Source organism: Arachis hypogaea, chromosome 15 (assembly GCF_003086295.3).
Source record: "Arachis hypogaea cultivar Tifrunner chromosome 15, arahy.Tifrunner.gnm2.J5K5, whole genome shotgun sequence".
NCBI classification, from domain to species: domain Eukaryota; kingdom Viridiplantae; phylum Streptophyta; class Magnoliopsida; order Fabales; family Fabaceae; genus Arachis; species Arachis hypogaea.
In genome coordinates, this window is record NC_092050.1 from 20,572,864 (window position 1) to 20,592,408 (window position 19,545).

Consider the following 19,545-nt stretch of genomic DNA (forward strand, 5'->3'; position numbering starts at 1 on the left):
GTGTGGAGCTCTGCTGTTCTTCATGAATTAATACAAAGTACTATTGTTTTTCTATTCAACTCAAGTCTATTTCTTCTCCAAGATATTCATTCGCTCTTCAACTTGATGAATGTGATGATCTCTGACACTCATCATCATTCTCACCTATGAACATGTGCCTGACAACCACCTCTGTTCTACTAGTAATGGCTTGAATGCGTATCTCTTGGGTTTCTAATCTAAGATTGGAACCTTCGTGGTATAGGCTAGAATTATTGGCGGCCATTCCTGAGATCCGAAACATCTAAACCTTATCTGTGGTATTCTGAGTAGGATCTGGGAAGGGATGACTGTGATGAGCTTCAAACTCGCGATTGTGGGGCGTGTGACAGACGCAAAAGGATCAATGGTTCCTATTCCGACATGATCGAGAACCGACAGATGATTAGCCGTGCGGTGACATCGCATTTGGAACGTTTTCACTGAGAGGATGGGAATTAGCCATTGACAACGGTGATGCCCAACATAAAGCTTGCCATGGAAAGGAGTATGAATGATTGGAAGAAGGCAATAGGAAAGCAGAGGTTCAGAGGGAACAAAGCATCTTCATACGCTTATCTGAAATTCCAACCAAAGAATTACATAAGTATCTCTATCTTTATTTTATATTTTATTTATCTTTTAATTATCAATTCTCCATCACCATCTGAATTCGCCTGACTGAGATCTACAAGGTGACCATAGCTTGCTTCAAGCCGACAATCTCCGTGGGATCGACCCTTACTCACGTAAGGTATTACTTGGACGACCCAGTGCACTTGCTGGTTAGTTGTGCGGAATTGTGACAAAGTGTGATTCACGTTTAAGAGCTCCAAGTCCTTTGGCGCCATTGTTGATGATCACAATTTCGTGCACTAAGTTTTTGGCGCCATTGCCGGGGATTGTTCGAGTTTGGACAACTGACGGTTCATCTTGTTGCTTAGATTAGGTACTTTTCAGAATTTTTAAGAATGGATTCTAGAGTTTCAAGGTGATGTTTTTATCATCATAAAAGCTGATTGATTCTCATCAATTTAGCTGCTGAATGTAATGTCCTGCTGAAGCTTGGCCAAACATGTCTAATCTTTTTAGACTGAAGCTTTAGACTAACATTGCATGATTCCTGGAATTCTCATTAAAAGTTTTGATTCTCTTTATTTTCTTTTCCATATAAGTTTCGAAAATCACAAAAAAAAATTATAAAACCATAAAAAACCAAAAAATATTTTATGTTTCTTGTTTGAGTCTAGTATCAATTTTTAAGTTTGGTGTCAATTGCATTCTTCTTGCATTTTTCGAAAACATGCAATATGTTCTTCATTAATCCTCAAGTTTTTCTTGATGATTTCATTGCTCTGATCTTTAAATTCTCTTGTTTTGTGTGTTTTATTGTTTCTCATATGCATTCTCAATCTGTTAGTGTCTCTTATATGAAAATATTTAAGTTTGGTGTCTTCCATGCATTGTTTATTTGATCTTAGTTAAAATTTTTATTGTTTCTCATCATTAAAAATCCAAAAATATTTTCAAAATTGTGTCTTTTCAAGTCAATAATACAGAGAATTGAAGATTTAGAACAGTCAGCAGAGGAATCAAACAGAAAAAGCTGGGCGTTCAAAACGCCCAGTGAAGAAGGAAAACTGGCGTTTAAATGCCAGCCAGGGTACCTGGCTGGGTGTTTAACGCCCAAAAGGTAGGATTTTGGGCGTTTAACGCCAGGATGACACTAGAGGGAAGATTTTGTTTTTAATTCAAATTTTTTTCAAATCTTCATAATCTTTCAAAATCAAATCTTTTTCAAATCATATTTTTTCAATCATATCTCTTCAAAATCAATTTCTTTCTATTTTTTTTATTTATTACTATTTTTGAAAATTAATGATTTACTTCAAAAATTTTCAAGTTGTTACTTGCCTATTAAGAAAGGATCAAATTTTAAAATTTTAAGAATCATATCTTTTAATTTCTTGTTAGTCAAGTAATCAACTTTAATTTTAAAACTTTCTCTTTTTAAATTGATTTTCAATCATATCTTCTCAATCACATCCTTTTCAAAATTAACTCTCAATCATATCTTCTCAATCACATCTTTTTCAAAATTAACTCTCAATCATATCTTTTTTATTTCTAATTTCAAAATCTTTTTCAAAAATCACTTAATTTCTTTCCCAAATCTTAGTTTTTGAAAATCATCAATCAAATTTTCAAAATTTTCTTTTAATTATTTCAAAATCTTTTACTTTAATTTTCAAAAATTCTTCCCCTCTTCTCACATCCTTCTATTTAAAGGACTAACACTCCTCCTCAAGGTACAATTCGAACTCCCTCCTTCTTTGTATGTTCGAATTCTCTTCTATCCACCTCCTCCTTCTATTCTTCTTTTCCTCTGACACCTCAAGGAATCTCTATACTGTGACATAGAGGATTCTCTACTTTCTTGTTATCTTCTCTTTTATATGAGCAGAAACAAAGATAAAGGCATACTTGTTCAAGCTGATCCTGAACCTGAAAGGACCTTGAAGAGAAAGCTAAGAGAAGCTAAAGAACAATTCTCTTTAGAGGGCCTAACAGAGCTTTTCAAGGAAGAAGAAACCATGGCAGCCGAAAACAACAATGCCAACAATGCAAGGAAGGTGCTTGGTGACTTTACTGCACCTACTCCCGATTTCTATGGGAGAAGCATCTCAATCCCTGCCATTGGAGCAAACAACTTTGAGCTTAAGCCTCAATTAGTTTCTCTAATGCAACAGAATTGCAAGTTTCATAGACTTCCATTGGAAGATCCTCATCAGTTCTTAGCTGAATTCTTGCAAATCTGTGACACTGTCAAAACCAATGGGGTTGACCCTGAAGTCTACAGACTTATGCTTTTTCCTTTTGCTGTAAGAGACAGAGCTAGGACATGGTTGGATTCACAACCTAAAGAAAGCCTAAACTCTTGGGAAAAGCTAGTTAACGCCTTCTTGGCAAAGTTCTTTCCACCTCAAAAATTGAGCAAGCTTAGAGTGGAAGTCCAAACCTTCAGACAGAAGGAAGGAGAATCCCTCTATGAAGCTTGGGAAAGATATAAGCAATTAATCAGAAGATGCCCTTCTGACATGCTTTCAGAATGGAGCATCATAGGTATTTTCTATGATGGTCTATCTGAACTATCCAAGATGTTATTGGATAGCTCTGCTGGAGGATCTCTTCATCTGAAGAAGACGCCTGCAGAAGCTCAGGAACTCATTGAAATGGTTGCAAATAACCAATTCATGTACACTTCTGAAAGGAATCATGTGAATAATGGGATAGCTCAGAAGAAAGGAGTTCTTGAGATTGATACTCTGAATGCCATATTGGCTCAGAATAAAATATTGACCCAACAAGTCAATATGATTTCTCAGAGTCTGTCTGGAATGCAAGCAGCAACAGGCAGTACTAAGGAAGCTTCCTCTGAAGAAGAAGCTTATGATCCTGAGAACCCAGCAATGGAAGAGGTGAATTACATGGGAGAACCCTATGGAAACACCTATAATCCTTCATGGAGAAATCATCCAAATCTCTCATGGAAGGATCAACAGAGACCTCAACAAGGTTTCAACAACAATAATGGTGGAAGAAACAGGTTTGGCAATAGCAAGCCTTTTCCATCATCTTCTCAGCAACAGACAGAGAATTCTAAGCAGAGCCACTCTGACTTAGCAACCATTGTCTCTGATCTAATCAAAACCACTCAAAGTTTCATGACTGAAACAAGGTCCTCCATTAGAAATTTGGAGGCACAAGTGGGTCAGCTGAGTAAGAAAATTACTGAACTCCCTCCTAGCACTCTCCCAAGCAACACAGAAGAGAATCCAAAAAGAGAGTGCAAGGCCATAACCACAACCCACATGGCCGAACCTGGAGAGGAAGAAGAGGCAGTAATCTCCACTGAGGAAGACCTCAATGGACGTCCACTGACCTCCATGGAGTTTCCTAAAGAGGAACCATGGGAATCAAAGGCTCACACTGAGACCATAGAGATTCCTTTGAATTTACTTTTGCCATTCATGAGCTCTGATGAGTATTCCTCCTCTGAAGAGGATGAAGATGTTACTGAAGAATAAATTGCTAAGTACCTTGGAGCAATCATGAAGCTAAATTCCAAGTTATTTGGTAATGATACTTGGGAGGATGAACCTCCATTGCTCATCAAAGAATTGGATGACTTGACTAGGCAGAGATTACCTCTGAAGAGACAAGATCCTGGAAAGTTCTCAATACCTTGTACCATAGGCACCATGACCTTTGAGAAGGCTCTGTGTGACCTAGGATCAAGTATAAACCTTATGCTTCTCTCTGTAATGAAGAAGCTAGGGATCATTAAGGTACAAGCTGCAAGAATCTCACTGGAGATGGCAGACAATTCAAAGAAACAGGCTTATGGACTTGTAGAGGATGTCTTGGTAAAAGTTGAAGGCCATTACATCCCTGCTGATTTCATAATCCTAGAGACTAGGAAGTGTATGGATGAATCCATCATCCTTGGCAGACCTTTCCTAGCCACAGCAAAAGCTGTGATTGATGTTGATAGAGGAGAATTAATCATTCAAGTGAATGAAGACCCCCTTGTATTTAAAGCTCAAGGATATCCCTCTGTCACCATGGAGAGGAAGCATGAAGAGCTTCTCTCAATACAGAGACAAACAGAGCCCCCACAGTCAAACTCTAAGTTTGGTGTTGGGAGGTTCCAACATTGCTCTGAACATCTGTGAGGCTCCATGAGAGCCACTGTCAAGCTATTGACATTAAAGAAGCGCTTGTTGAGAGGCAACCCAATTTTTACTTATCTATGTTAAATTTCTATTTTCTTTTGTTATTTTATGTTTTCTATAGGTTGATGATCATGTGAAGTCACAAAAACAATTGAAAAAGGAAAAACAGAATGAAAAATAGAACACCCTGGAGGAGAAACTTACTGGCGTTTAAACTCCAGTAAGAGTAGCAAAATGGGCGTTAAACGCCCAGTCTGGCACCATTCTGGGCGTTTAACGCCAGAAATGGGCACCAGACTGGCGTTTAACGCCAGGAATGGGCAAGAAACTGGCGTTAAACGCCAAAAATGGGCAGCAGCCTGGCGTTTAACGCCAGGATTGGCATAAAGGGGCGTTTTACACGCCACATGGTGCAGGGATGAGAAATCCTTGACACCTCAGGATCTGGGGACCCCACAGGATCCCCACCTACCCCACCTCTCTCTCTCTCTCTTCTTCACCCATTCACCAATCACCTCAATATCTCTTCACCACTCACATCCATCCTTCATAAAACCCCACCTACCTCACCATTCAAATTCAAACCACTTTCCCTCCTAAACCCACCCATAATGGCCAAACCGTACCCCCTCTCCACTCCTATATAAACCCATCTTCACTCCTTCATTTTCACACAACATACACACCATCTATTCCTCTTAGCCGAAACACATAGCCCCCTCCATCTCCTCTGTTTCTTCTTCTTTTACTCTGTTCTTTCTTATTTTGCTCGAGGACGAGCAACCTTCTAAGTTTGGTGTGGTAAAAGCTAAAGCTTTTTTGTTTTTCCATAACCATTAATGGCACCAAAGGCTGGAGAAACCTCTAGAAAGAGGAAAGGGAAGGCAAAAGCTTCCACCTCTGAGTCATGGGAGATGGAGAGATTCCTCTCAAGGGTGCATCAAGACCACTTCTATGAAGTTATGGCCAAGAAGAAGGTGATCTCCGAGGTCCCTTTTAAGCTCAAAAAGAGCGAATATCCGGAGATCCGACATGAGATTCGAAGAAAAGGTTGGGAAGTTCTCACCAACCCCATTCAACAAGTCGGAATCTTAATGGTTCAAGAGTTCTATGCCAATGCATGGATCACCAAGAACCATGATCAAAGTGTGAACCCGGACCCTAAGAATTGGCTTACAATGGTCCGAGGGAAATACTTAGACTTTAGCCTAGAAAATTTAAGATTGGCATTCAATTTGCCTATGATACAAGGAGATACACACCCATACACTAGAAGGGTCAACTTTGATCAAAGGTTGGACCAAGTCCTCATGGACATCTGTGAAGAGGGCGCTCAATGGAAGAGTGATTCAAGAAGAAAGTCGGTTCAACTAAGAAGGCATGACCTCAAGCCCGTGGCTAGGGGATGGTTGGAGTTCATCCAACGCTCAATCATTCCTACTAGCAACCGGTCTGAAGTTACTATAGACCGGGCTATCATGATTCATAGCATCATGATTAGAGAGGAAGTAGAAGTTCATGAGGTTATATCCCAAGAACTCTACAAGGTGGCAGACAAGTCCTCTACTATAGCAAGGTTAGCCTTCCCTCACCTTATTTGTCACCTCTGCAATTCAGCTGGAATTGACATAAAGGAAGACATCCTCATTGATGAGGACAAGCCCATCACTAAGAAAAGGATGGAGCAAACAAGAGATCCCACTCATGGACAAGAGCATGAGGAAACTCCTCATGAAATCCCTGAGATGCCTCAAGGGATGCATTTTCCTCCACAAAACTATTGGGAGCAAATCAACACCTCCCTAGGAGAATTAAGTTCCAACATGGGACAACTAAGGGTGGAGCACCAAGAGCATTCCATCCTCCTCCATGAAATTAGAGAAGACCAAAGAACCATGAGAGAGGAGCAACAAAGGCAAGGAAGAGACATTGAGGAGCTCAAGCACTCCATAAGATCTTCAAGAGGAAGAACAAGCCGCCATCACTAAGGTGGACCCATTCTTTAATTTCCTTGTTCTTTATTTTCCTGTTTTTTGAATTTTCATGCTTATGTTTGTCTATGTTTGTGTCTTTATTACATGATCATTAGTGTCTAAGTGTCTATACCTTAAAGCTATGAAAATGAATCCATCACCTTTCTTAAATAAAAAAAGTTTTTAATTGAAAAAGAAAAAGAAGTGCATGAATTTCAAATTTTAAAACAGTTTAATTATTTTGATGTGGTGGCAATACTATTATTTTTCTGAATGAATGCTTGAACAGTGCATATTTTTTGAATTTGATTGTTTATGAATGTTAAAATTGTTGGCTCTTGAAAGAATGATGGGAAAAGGAGAAATGTTATCTGATGATCTGAAAAATCATAAAATTGATTCTTGAAGCAAGAAAAAGCAGTGAAAAGCTTGCAGAAAAAGGATATATGCGAAAAAAAAGAAGAAAAGAAAAAGAAAGAAAAAGAAAAGCAAGCAGAAAAAGCCAATACCCCTTTAAACCAAAAGACAAGGGTGATAAAAAGGATCCAAGGCTTTGAGCATCAGTGGATAGGAGGGCCCACAGGAATAAAATCCTGGCCTAAGCGGCTAAACCAAGCTGTCCCTAACCATGTGCTTGTGGCGTGAAGGTGTCAAGTGAAAACTTGAGACTGAGCGGTTAAATTCAAGGTCCAAAGCAAAAAGAAGAGTGTGCTTAAGAACCCTGGACACCTCTAATTGGGGACTCTAGCAAAGCTGAGTCACAATCTAAAAAGGTTCACCCAGTTATGTGTCTGTGGCATTTATGTATCCGGTGGTAATACTGGAAAACAAAGTGCTTAGGGCCACGGCCAAGACTCATAAAGTAGCTGTGTTCAAGAATCAACATACTTAACTAGGAGAATCAATAACACTATCTGGATTCTGAGTTCCTATAGATGCCAATCATTCTGAACTTCAAGGAATAAAGTGAGATGCCAAAACTGTTCAGAAGCAAAAAGCTAAAAGCCCCGCTCATCTAATTAATACTGATCTTCATAGATGTTTTTGGGATTCAATGTATATTCTCTTCTTTTTATCCTATTTGAATTTTAGTTGCTTGGGGACAAGCAACAATTTAAGTTTGGTGTTGTGATGAGCGGATAATTTATACGCTTTTTGGCATTGTTTTTAGTATGTTTTTAGTATATTTTAATTAGTTTTTATTATATTTTTATTAGTTTTTAATTAAAAATCACATTTCTGGACTTTACTATGAGTTTGTGTGTTTTTTTGTGATTTCAGGTATTTTCTGGCTGAAATTGAGGGACCTGAGCAAAAATCTGATTCAGAGGCTAAAAAAGGACAGTAGATGCTGTTGGATTCTGACCTCCCTGCACTCAAAGTGGATTTTCTGGAGCTACAAGAACTCAATTGGCGCGCTCTTAATTGCGTTGGAAAGTAGACATCCTAGGATTTCCAGCAATATATAATAGTTCATACTTTGCCCAAGATTTTATGGCCCAAACAGGCGTTCCAAGTCAGCTCAAGAATTCTGGCGTTTAACTCCAAAAACTGGCACAAAAGCTGGAGTTAAACGCCCAAACTGGTACAAAAGCTGGCGTTTAACTCCAAGAAAAGTCTCTACACATGGAAGCTTCAATGCTCAGCCCAAGCACACACCAAGTGGGCCCGGAAGAAGATTTATGCATTAATTACTGATTTCTGTAAACCCTAGGCTACTAGTTCTCTATAAATAGGACCTTATACTATTATACTTGGGAGCTTGGATAAGTCTTATGCTATCTTAGACACGTTTGAAGGCTGGTCATTCGGCTATGCCTAGACCTTGTTCTTATGTATTTTCAATGGTGGAGTTTCTACACACCATAGATTAAGGTGTGGAGCTCTGCTGTTCTTCATGAATTAATACAAAGTACTATTGTTTTTCTATTCAACTCAAGTCTATTTCTTCTCCAAGATATTCATTCATTCTTCAACTTGATGAATGTGATGATCCGTGACACTCATCATCATTCTCACCTATGAACATGTGCCTGACAACCACCTCTGTTCTACTAGCAATGGCTTGAATGCGTATCTCTTGGGTTTCTAATCTAAGATTGGAACCTTCGTGGTATAGGCTAGAATTATTGGCGGCCATTCCTGAGATCCAGAACGTCTAAACCTTGTCTGTGGTATTCTGAGTAGGATCTGGGAAGGGATGACTGTGACGAGCTTCAAACTCGCGATTGTGGGGCGTGTGACAGACGCAAAAGGATCAATGGATCCTATTCCGACATGATCGAGAACCGACAGATGATTAGCTGTGCGGTGACATCACATTTGGAACATTTTCACTGAGAGGATGGGAAGTAGCCATTGACAACGGTGATGCTCAACATAAAGCTTGCCATGGAAGAAGGCAATAGGAAAGCAGAGGTTCAGGGGGAACAAAGCATCTTCATACGCTTATCTGAAATTCCAACCAAAGAATTACATAAGTATCTCTATCTTTATTTTATGTTTTATTTATCTTTTAATTATCAATTCTCCATCACCATCTGAATTCGCCTAACTGAGATCTACAAAGTGACCATAGCTTGCTTCAAGCCGACAATCTCCGTGGGATCGACCCTTACTCACGTAAGGTATTACTTGGACGACCCAGTGCACTTGCTGGTTAGTTGTGCGGAATTGTGACAAAGTGTGATTCACGTTTAAGAGCTCCAAGTCCTTTGGCGCCATTGTTGATGATCACAATTTCGTGCACCATATAACATGCTTAATTGCTTCTTAAATTACTTGATATAATTGATAATTACTTGTGTTTTACTTGTATTTTCTACTGGGATTGAGGAGGCTTAGTAGGCGGTGGCGATGGGATCGCATGGCAGTTAGGCTGGCGAAGGCTGTGGGACAGCGGTGTGGATATTAGTTTAGAAATTCCCTAAGTTAGATTACCCTATTATATTATGGTATTTAAAGTTGTGGTTTAAATTTACTTATGTTTTAAGTCTGAATCTCATGATGGATATGAAGCTTTAGGATTTCCTCTGGCGTCCAGGAGTCTTATATCTTACATCACTGGGCACTGTTACCATACTGAGAACCTCCGATTCTTATTCTATACTTTGTTGTTGTTTTTCAGATGCAGGTCGTAACCCACCTCGATGAGTTGCTTGATGGTGACAGAGCAGAGGACCTTTATCATGTTTTGGAGTCTTTTGGCTATTTTTTTTAAGTTCTCTCACTTTTGTATTTATATTTTTCTTAGAGGCTTACTTTGAGAGAGATATTATGTATATGCTATTTTAAGTCGCAAAACTCTGTATGTTTGTATAACACTAGTCAGTCTAAACTCCATAGGCTAAGGCTAGTTCCTTATGACTATTATATCCTCTTATATACTTATATTTTGTTTTCTTATATCTAAATCTTGTGCCTTAAGTTTGTGTATCTTCGTGTGAATGTTTCGCGCTTTTTAAACTCTGTTTTGAGCTTAATTCTTCATCAGGCTTCTAGAACTGTTATTTCTTTCTATAGATCAATATGTATAAGCTTTAGAATTGTCATAACCTTTGATTAACCTTTGCTTTACGACGCGAGGTAAGGCTTAGGGTAATTAGGGTGTTACAAAATGCAATTGAAAAATCCTTGCCGATGACACAACATCGATAGTGTGTTTGGCATATCTTGAAGAAAGTTTTATAAAAATTAGAAGCATACAAGCAATCTAAAGAGATTAGTGCTGAGATGAAACATATTATGTGGAAGTCTAGGTCTAATGAGACATTTGAGAGCTCTTGGATTGATTTTTTCAGTTGTTTGAATTTGCATGATAATAATTGGTTAGTGGGTATTTTATGAGTTTGATTATCTTATATCTGATATTTGATTATTTATTTAATCAATATGCCTTATAAGTTTGATTTTGCACATTTTATGTTTTTAAGTATTATGAAGAACGTGACAAGTGGGTCCTTGTTTTTCTCAACAATAATTTTTGGGTAGGCATGTGTAGCATTCAAAGGAGTGAAAACATACATACATCTATAAAAGGCTACCTAACTTTAAAGAGCAATTTGCAACAATTTGTAATGCAATATGACAATTGTCTTGCAAGTAAAGCCCAAAAAGAATATGAATTGGATGCTGTTACCTTCAATACCATTATCCCTTATGCTACTGCCTCTTCTATTGAGAAACAATTTTAAAAAGAATATACTCATGGCATGTTTAGTGAGTTTCAAAAAGAGCTTAGGATAAAGGCTAATTGCATCACAACAAAAGATCATGAGGAGGGATATATTGTCGCTTACAAGGTTATAGAAGAGATTGAGCATGATGATAAGATATTTGATTCTATGTATGAAGTGCTATTTGATTTCTCAACTCCAGATGCTTGTTGCCAATGCCATCTTTTTTAGTCAAAGGGAATGTTATGTCGCTATAGTATTTCTGTCCTTGGTCTTGAAAGAGTGAAGAAATTTCCAGACAAGTACATACTTGATCAGTGGAAGAAAACTTTAAAGCGCAAGCACAATAGCATAGAGTCTAGCCATGATCTAAGTCATTTAGAGCTCATAAAGAAACAATATAATGAGATGTGCAAGAAATTTTACAACATTGCTAAAGTAGTTGCTGCATTCGAGGAACTCACTGAGACCGTACGTCGTGTACTTGGTTTGGGTTATGTTGTTGGAACCAAAGACCTCTATAATGGATAATGTAGATAATCAACATTCAAATGAGATAGATAAAAATAAAAATAGTTTGAAAATCCACAACCCCCAACAAGTATCATAAAAAGGCCAGAGGCGTAAGAAAAGGCTTTAATCTACTGTAGATAAAATTATTAAATAAGGTAAGAAGAAGCATACCAAGAATGTGAAAGAGAAAACACAAGCAAGTTTAGTGTTTGATTAATTTTATTATTATTGATAAAATACTTTATTATCACATATTCAATTGCTAGACCTAAGGGAGTTTGAGCATATCTAGGATCCACAATTGCTAACATGTTGTCAAGATAATTTGCCCGTTAAAAAAGTCATAATATTGTCAAACTTAAATGATAATCAAATATCAAAACCTAAATAATAACAAACTTACAACAAATTCATCCATTTCTTGCAAATGAGCAGCCACAGATGTTAACAAATGGTCTAAGACATCAAACTTGTTATTACAAACATTTAATGCATATAACCACCAATGGAAGTTATAACAAACAATAAGAAAATAAGTTTTCTTTCTTGCATCCTAATCTTGTCAAAATTTAGGATCCTAGACTAACATCCTATGTCTGATGTGTACCTCTTCTCACCCTGTCCATCTTTATAAAAATTCAACAACTGAAAATAGAATCAAATTGGTCATAAATTAGAATAGAATAAAATCTGTTAAATAAAAAAAAAGAGATACATAGTAAGATTTCTTACCAATGGGTCTGAATTCATACAATATATATCATTCATAAATCTTGCTTGTTAACCACCTTGATGCAAGCAAAGGAAACAATTAATAATCAAATAATCAAATTCAAGAATAAAATAAATATACTGAACAAAATATTTTGTATTACTAACCAAATTATCTATTTGATTTTGTGGCTTCATTGTTTGCGCATTAGTCCTTTTAAGGAAGACATTGTGCTTGCCATTAAATGTTGCCACGGTCTCCTCTCCATCTTTCTGTTCGTTCATCACCCGCTCGTATAACTTTTCAGTCATATCAGAATCCAACTCTAATTCCTCAACAATTGGTTCTGACACCTTCTCTATTGGCTCATCCATTGTTTGATTCAGCGATGGTGTCTTTGAACCCAACACTTGTTGAGTTGAAACATCAATTGAATCCAAGGTCGAAGGTATTGGAGGTGTTGAGAGTGTTGGAAATTCAACTCTAAGGTCGAAGCTAGGCATTGATGGTGAACATGTTTCCTTTTCAGTTTCAACATTCCACCTTGGTGAGCCTGTTTCCTTTTCAGTTTCAACATTTTGCCTGTGGATAATACAAGAAAAACCAAAGATGTAATCAAACTAGAAACATATTCATCAACCAAAATCAAATTTCAGCAACTAAAATTATCAAACAAGTAGGAATTATCACACTCACACACCAAACAAATTGCTATTGTTTGCTACTTTAAACACAAAGGATGCCAATAAACAAAGTACTTATTATTATCAAACTAACTTACTTTTTGTTGGAACTTGTGTTTTCTTCTTCTTTCTTTTCTCTTTTTGATTTTACAGAATCTTATTGTCTCAGGTCATTTTTTCCTTGATAGTACTGTCTACCATTATTTTCTTCCCACTTTGTTATATTTCTTTTCTATCATCCACTTTGGTAGCCTCTTTCACAGACCCAGTTTGGTCTTTTGTATCAATCCCTTTTACAACCTTTTTCTTTGGTCGGATTGGCCATTTAGGTATAAGTTGCTCCTCTCTTGACATAATCAGTTCCTATAACACGTGCATAATTAGTGAAATTCATTCATTATAGATAGAAATAAAATTTTGGAGAGTGGACAATGTAAGTATCGATGGACTTTTTCTTTCTATTGTTAATTGCTTAGAAACTTTATCCTTTGTCCAATAGAAAAGCCAAGGTGGTTGGGATCCTCTCTCAAAATCAAAGGGTCCATAATTTTACTTATAGAAGTATAAAATCTAAATTCAATCAATCACAGTTAGATTATAATGAAACATGCTTTAGGTAATAATCAAACACAAGTACATATTAGTTTAAATCAAACATAAGTACATATTAGTTTAAATCAAACATACCAGAGCACATATATACAACCATTCAAACTTGAGACTACTCCTTGTTTGAAGTTGGTAACGCCATTAATAAGGCCATCGACAATATACCTAATCCAATTGTACTTCACTGAATTGTCGACATCAATTACTAATGACAAAATTTTATCCCGAGTCATTGTTGTATTTATTGGCAACAAATGTTACCAATGTATACAACAAGAAAGCTCTCCTAAATCTAGGACTCCCTCTTGAATTTTGTAGCATAATTTCTCTCAAATCTTTTGGAGTTTTTTTCTTGAATTCTAAAAGCATGGGTTCATGCTCTTCAGTTACCTCCTTGAATAGGGCACCTATTTTGAGAAAAATAATGAGTTTTATTATTATTTTCTGTACATTTGATAACTAATAAAATGAAACATATAAATAAAAGAGCAATCCTAACTAATAAAACCAAAGAATCTTATCTGATTTCAATTATTACCATATGAAGGCAATCCTAAGACAGCTCCAACTGATTCTAAAGTAACATCTACTTTTTCTATTGGGCTGAGAAGATGAAACTTAGAGGGATTATAGGTGTTTACAAGGGCCAAAATCAAATTATGGTTTAAATTCCCCTTGGAAAATACTGATGAGCGGATAATTTATACGCTTTTTGGCACTGCTTTTTAGTATGTTTTTAGTGTATTTTAGTTAGTTTTTATTATATTTTTATTAGTTTTTATTTAAAATTCACTTTTCTGGACTTTACTATGAGTTTGTGTATTTTTCTGTGATTTCAGGTATTTTCTGGCTGAAATTGAGGGACCTGAGCAAAAATCTGATTCAGAGGCTGAAAAAGGACTGCAGATGCTGTTGGATTCTGACCTCCCTGCACTCGAAGTGGATTTTCTGGAGCTACAGACGCCCAATTGGTGCGCTCTTAATTGAGTTGGAAAGTAGACAACTTGGGCTTTCCAGAAATATATAATAGTCCATACTTTGCCCAAGATTTGATGGCCCAAACCGGCGTTCCAAGTCAGCTTAAGAATTCTGGCGTTTAACGCCAGAACTGGCATAAAAGCTGGAGTTAAATGCCCAAACTGGCACAAAAGTTGGCGTTTAACTCCAAGAAAAGTCTCTACACATGAAAGCTTCAACGCTCAGCCCAAGCACACACCAAGTGGGCCCCGGAAGTGGATTTTTACACTAAACACCCTAGCTTACTCATTTTCTGTAACCCTAGGTCACTAGTTTACTATAAAAACTACTTTTAGTAATTCATCTTGTACCTCATGACACTTTACACATTTCATATTATATCTTCTATGGTATGAGTCTCTGAACCCCATTGTTGGGGGTGAGGAGCTCTGCTGTGTTTCGATGAATTAATGCGATTACTACTGTTTTCCATTCTATCATGCTTGCTTCTATTCTAAGATATTCATTCGCACTTCAACCTGATGAATGTGATGATCTGTGACACTCATCATCATTCTCACCTATGAACGCGTGCCTGATAACCACTTCCGTTCTACATGCAATCAAGCTTGAATGTGTATCTCTTGGGTTTCTAATCTAAGATTGAAACCTTCGTGGTATAGGTGGTGCACGAAATTGTGTTGTCCAGGCTCGAACAATCCCTGGTAATGGCTCCAAAGCTTGGTGCTTTGATCTTAATTTATAGTTGACACAACTTCGATACAACTAACCAGCAAGTGCACTGGGTCGTCCAAGTAATACCTTACGTGAGTAAGGGTCGAATCCCACGGAGATTGTTGGTATGAAGCAAGCTATGGTCACCTTGTAAATCTCAGTCAGGTAGATATAAAACAGTGATATGGTTTTCGAATTTAATATAATAAAATAGGGATAGGGACACTTATGTAAGTCATTGGTAGGAATTTCAGATAAGCGAATGGAGATGCTTTTCGTTCCTCTGAACCTCTGCTTTCCTGCTATCTTCATCCAATCAGTCTTACTCCTTTCCATGGCTGGCTTTATGTGATACATCACCACTGTCAATGGCTACTTTCGGTCATCTCTCGGGAAAATAATCCAATGCCCTGTCACGGCACGGCTAATCGTCTGGAGGCATCACCCTTGTCAATGGCTTCATCTTATCCTCTCAGTGAATAATATGCTCACGCACCCTGTCACGGCACGGCTATTCATCTGTCGGTTCTCGATCATGCTGGAATAGGATTTACTATCCTTTTGCGTCTGTCACTAACGCCCTGCAATCGCGAGTTAGGAGCTCGTCACAGTCATTCAATCATTGAATCCTACTCAGAATACCACAGACAAGGTTTAGACTTTCCGGATTCTCTTGAATGCCGCCATCATTCTAGCTTACGCCACGAAGATTCCGGTTAGGAGATCTAAGAGATACTCATTCTAGCTTAATTCATGTAGAACAGAAGTGTTTGTCAGGCACGCGTTCATAAGGGAGAAGGATGATGAGCGTCACACATAATCATCACCTTCATCACGTTCTTGGGCGCGAATGGATATCTTAGAAGCGAAATAAGAAGAATTAAATAGAAAACAGTAGTACTTTGCATTAATCTTTGAGGAACAGCAGAGCTCCACACCTTAATCTATGGAGTGTAGAAACTCTACCGTATGAAAACACATAAGTGAAGGTCCAGGCATGGCCGAGATGGCCAGCCCCCTATTGTGATCTAAGATAGCATACAACTGAGCAAAGATTCCTAATACAATAGTAAAAGGTCCTATTTATAATAACTAGTCACTAGGGTTTACATGAGTAAGTAATTGATGCATAAATCCACTTCCGGGGCCCACTTGGTGTGTGTTTGGGCTGAGCTTAAGTGTAGCACATGTAGAGGCCATTTGTGGAGTTGAACGCCAGTTTCTGTGCCAGTTTGGGCGTTCAACTCTGGTTTTGGATCCTTTTCTGGCGCTGGACGCCAGATTTGGGCAGAAGGCTGGCGTTGAACGCCAGTTTGCGTCGTCAATTCTTGGCCAAAGTATGGACTATTATATATTGCTGGAAAGCCCTGGATGTCTACTTTCCAACGCAATTGGAAGCGCGCAATTTCGAGTTCTGTAGCTCCAGAAAATCCACTTTGAGTGCAGGGAGGTCAGAATCCAACAGCATCAGCAGTCCTTTTTCAACCTCTGAATCTGATTTTTGCTCAAGTCCCTCAATTTCAGCCAGAAAATACCTGAAATCACAGAAAAACACACAAACTCATAGTAAAGTCCAGAAATGTGAATTTAACATAAAAACTAATGAAAACATCCCTAAAAGTAACTAGATCCTACTAAAAACATACTAAAAACAATGCCAAAAAGCGTATAAATTATCCACTCATCACAACACCAAACTTAAATTGTTGCTTGTCCCCAAGCAACTGAAAATCAAATAGGATAAAAAGAAGAGAATATACTATAAATTCCAAACTATCAATGAAACATAGTTTCAATCATATGAGCGGGACTTATAGCTTTTTGCCTCTTGAATAGTTTTGGCATCTCACTTTATCCATTGAAGTTTAGAATGATTGGCATCTATAGGAACTTCAGATTTCGAATAGTGTTATTGACTCTCCTAGTTCAGTATGATGATTCTTGAACACAGCTTCTTTATGAGTCTTGGCCGTGGCCCTAAGCACTTTCTTTTCCAGTATTACCACCGGATACATAAATGCCACAGACACATAATTGGGTGAACCTTTTCAGATTGTGACTCAGCTTTGCTAAAGTCCCCAATTAGAGGTGTCCAGGGTTCTTAAGCACACTCTTTGTTTTTGCTTTGGACCTTGACTTTAACCGCTCAGTCTCAAGTGTTCACTTGACACCTACACGCCACAAGCACATGGTTAGGGACAACTTGGTTTAGCCGCTTAGACCAGGATTTTATTCCTTTAGGCCCTCCTATCCACTGATGCTCAAAGCCTTGGGATCCTTTTTATTTTCCCTTGCCTTTTGGTTTTAAGGGTTATTGGCTTTTTCTGCTTGCTTTTTCTTTTTCTTTCTATTTTTTTTCTATATTTTTTTTTTCGCCCTCTTTTTTTTTTTCTATTTTTTTCTGCAAGCTTTGTTCTTTGCTGCTTTTTCTTGCTTCAAGAATCATTTTTATGATTTTTCAGATTATCAAATAACATGTCTCCTAGTCATCATTCTTTCAAGAGCCAACATATTTAACATTCTTAAACAACAACTTCAAAAGACATATGCACTGTTCAAGCATACATTCAGAAAACAAGAAGCATTGTCACCACATCAATATAATTGAGCTAAGTTCAAGGATAAATTTGAAACTCATGTACTTCTTGTTCTTTTGAATTAAAACAGTTTTTATTTAAGAGAGGTGATGGATTCATAGGACATTCATATCTTTAAGACAAAGTTACTAACTACTAATGATCATGTAATAAAGGCACAAACATAGATAAGCACATAACATAGAAAACGAAAAACAGAGAAAGTAAGAACAAGGAATGAGTCCACCTTAGTGATGTCCTTGAGCTCTTCTATGTCTCTTCCTTGTCTTTGCTGCTCCTCCTTCATTGCTTTTAGATCTTCTCTGATTTCATGAAGGATGATGGAGTGCTCTTGATGTTCCACCCTTAGTTGCTTCCAATAATTGTGTGGAAGAAAATGTATCCCCTGAGGTATCTCAGGGATCTCTTGATTTGCAGTCAAATGTTCTACCACTGAGCTATAGACCCTTGATGGAAGCTTTTGTCTTCCCTTTCCTTTTTCTAGAGGTTTCTCTGGCCTTAGGTGCCATCAATGGTTATGGAAAAACAAAAAAGCTATGCTTTTACCACACCAAACTTAGAATGTTGCTCGCCCTCGAGCAAAAGAAGAAAGAATAGAAGAATAAGAAGAAGATATGGAGGAGATGGAGGGAGTGTGTATTCGGCCATATGGGTGGGATTGGGTGGGAGAGAGATGTTGAATTTTGAAGGTAGTGGGTGTATGGATGTGAGTGGTAAATGGAAAACAGAAGGGATGATCATGAATGGAAAGAGAGATGATGAGGTAGGTGGGGATCCTGTGGGGTCCACAGATCCTGAGGTGATCCTGTGAGGTCCACAGATCCTGAGTGGATCCTGTGGGGTCCACAGATCCTGAGGTGTTCAAGGATTTACATCCCTGCACCCATTAGGCATGTAAAAATGCCTTTGTATCCAACTCTGGGCGTTCAGCGCCAGGTTGGTGGCCATTTTGGGCGTTCAACGCCCATCTGTGTGCCATTTCTGGCGTTGAACGCCAGAACCATGCCTGTTCTGGCGTTCAGCGCCCAGAAGCTGCCCATTTTGGGCGTTCAGCGCCAGAACCATGCTCTGTTCTGGCGCTGAACGCCAGACAGATGCTCCTCCAGGGTGTGATTTTTCTTCTGCTGTTTTTGATTCCGTTTTCAATTTTTATATTTATTTTGTGACTCCACATGATCATGAACCTAAGAAAACACGAAAAATAATAATAATAAGAATTAGATAAACATTGGGTTGCCTCCCAACAAGCGCTTCTTTAATGTCAATAGCTTGAGAGTGGGCTCTCATGGAGCCTCACAGATGCGCAGAGCTTTGTTGAAACTCTCCAACACCAAACTTAGAGTTTGACTGTGGGGGCTCTGGTTGACTCTGCTTGGAGAGAAGCTTTTCCTGCTTCCTCTCCATGGTTGCAGAGGGAGATCCTTGAGTTTTGAATACAAGGGAGTTCTCATTCCAGTGAAGGAATATTTCACCTCTGTCAACATCAATCACAGCTCTTGCTGTGGCCAGGAAAGGTCTTTCTAGGATGATGGATTCATCCTCTTCCTTTCCATTATCCAGGACTATGAAATCAGCAGGGATGTAAAGGCCTTCAACCTTTACTAACACGTCCTCTACTTGTCCATAAGCCTGTTTTCTTGAGCTGTCTGCCATCTCTAATGAGATTTTAGCAGCTTGCACCCCATAGATTCCCAGTTTCTCTATTACAGAGAGGGGCATGAGGTTTATTCCTGAACCAAGGTCACACAGAGCCTTAAAGATCATGGTACCTATGGTACAGGGTATTATGAACTTTCCAGGATCCTGTCTCTTCTGAGGCAATGTCAGTTGATCCAGA

The 19,545-nt window shown here is 38.2% G+C and overlaps 1 non-coding gene across 1 annotated transcript; it reads right to left on the reverse strand.

Moving 5' to 3' along the window:
* Positions 1 to 3,014: 3,014 nt before the first annotated feature.
* On the reverse strand, positions 3,015 to 3,122 carry LOC112752800 (small nucleolar RNA R71). Its single transcript, XR_003177215.1, has one exon. It is a non-coding gene; the product is annotated as a small nucleolar RNA R71 (small nucleolar RNA).
* Between the last annotated feature and the right edge of the window lie 16,423 nt (positions 3,123 to 19,545).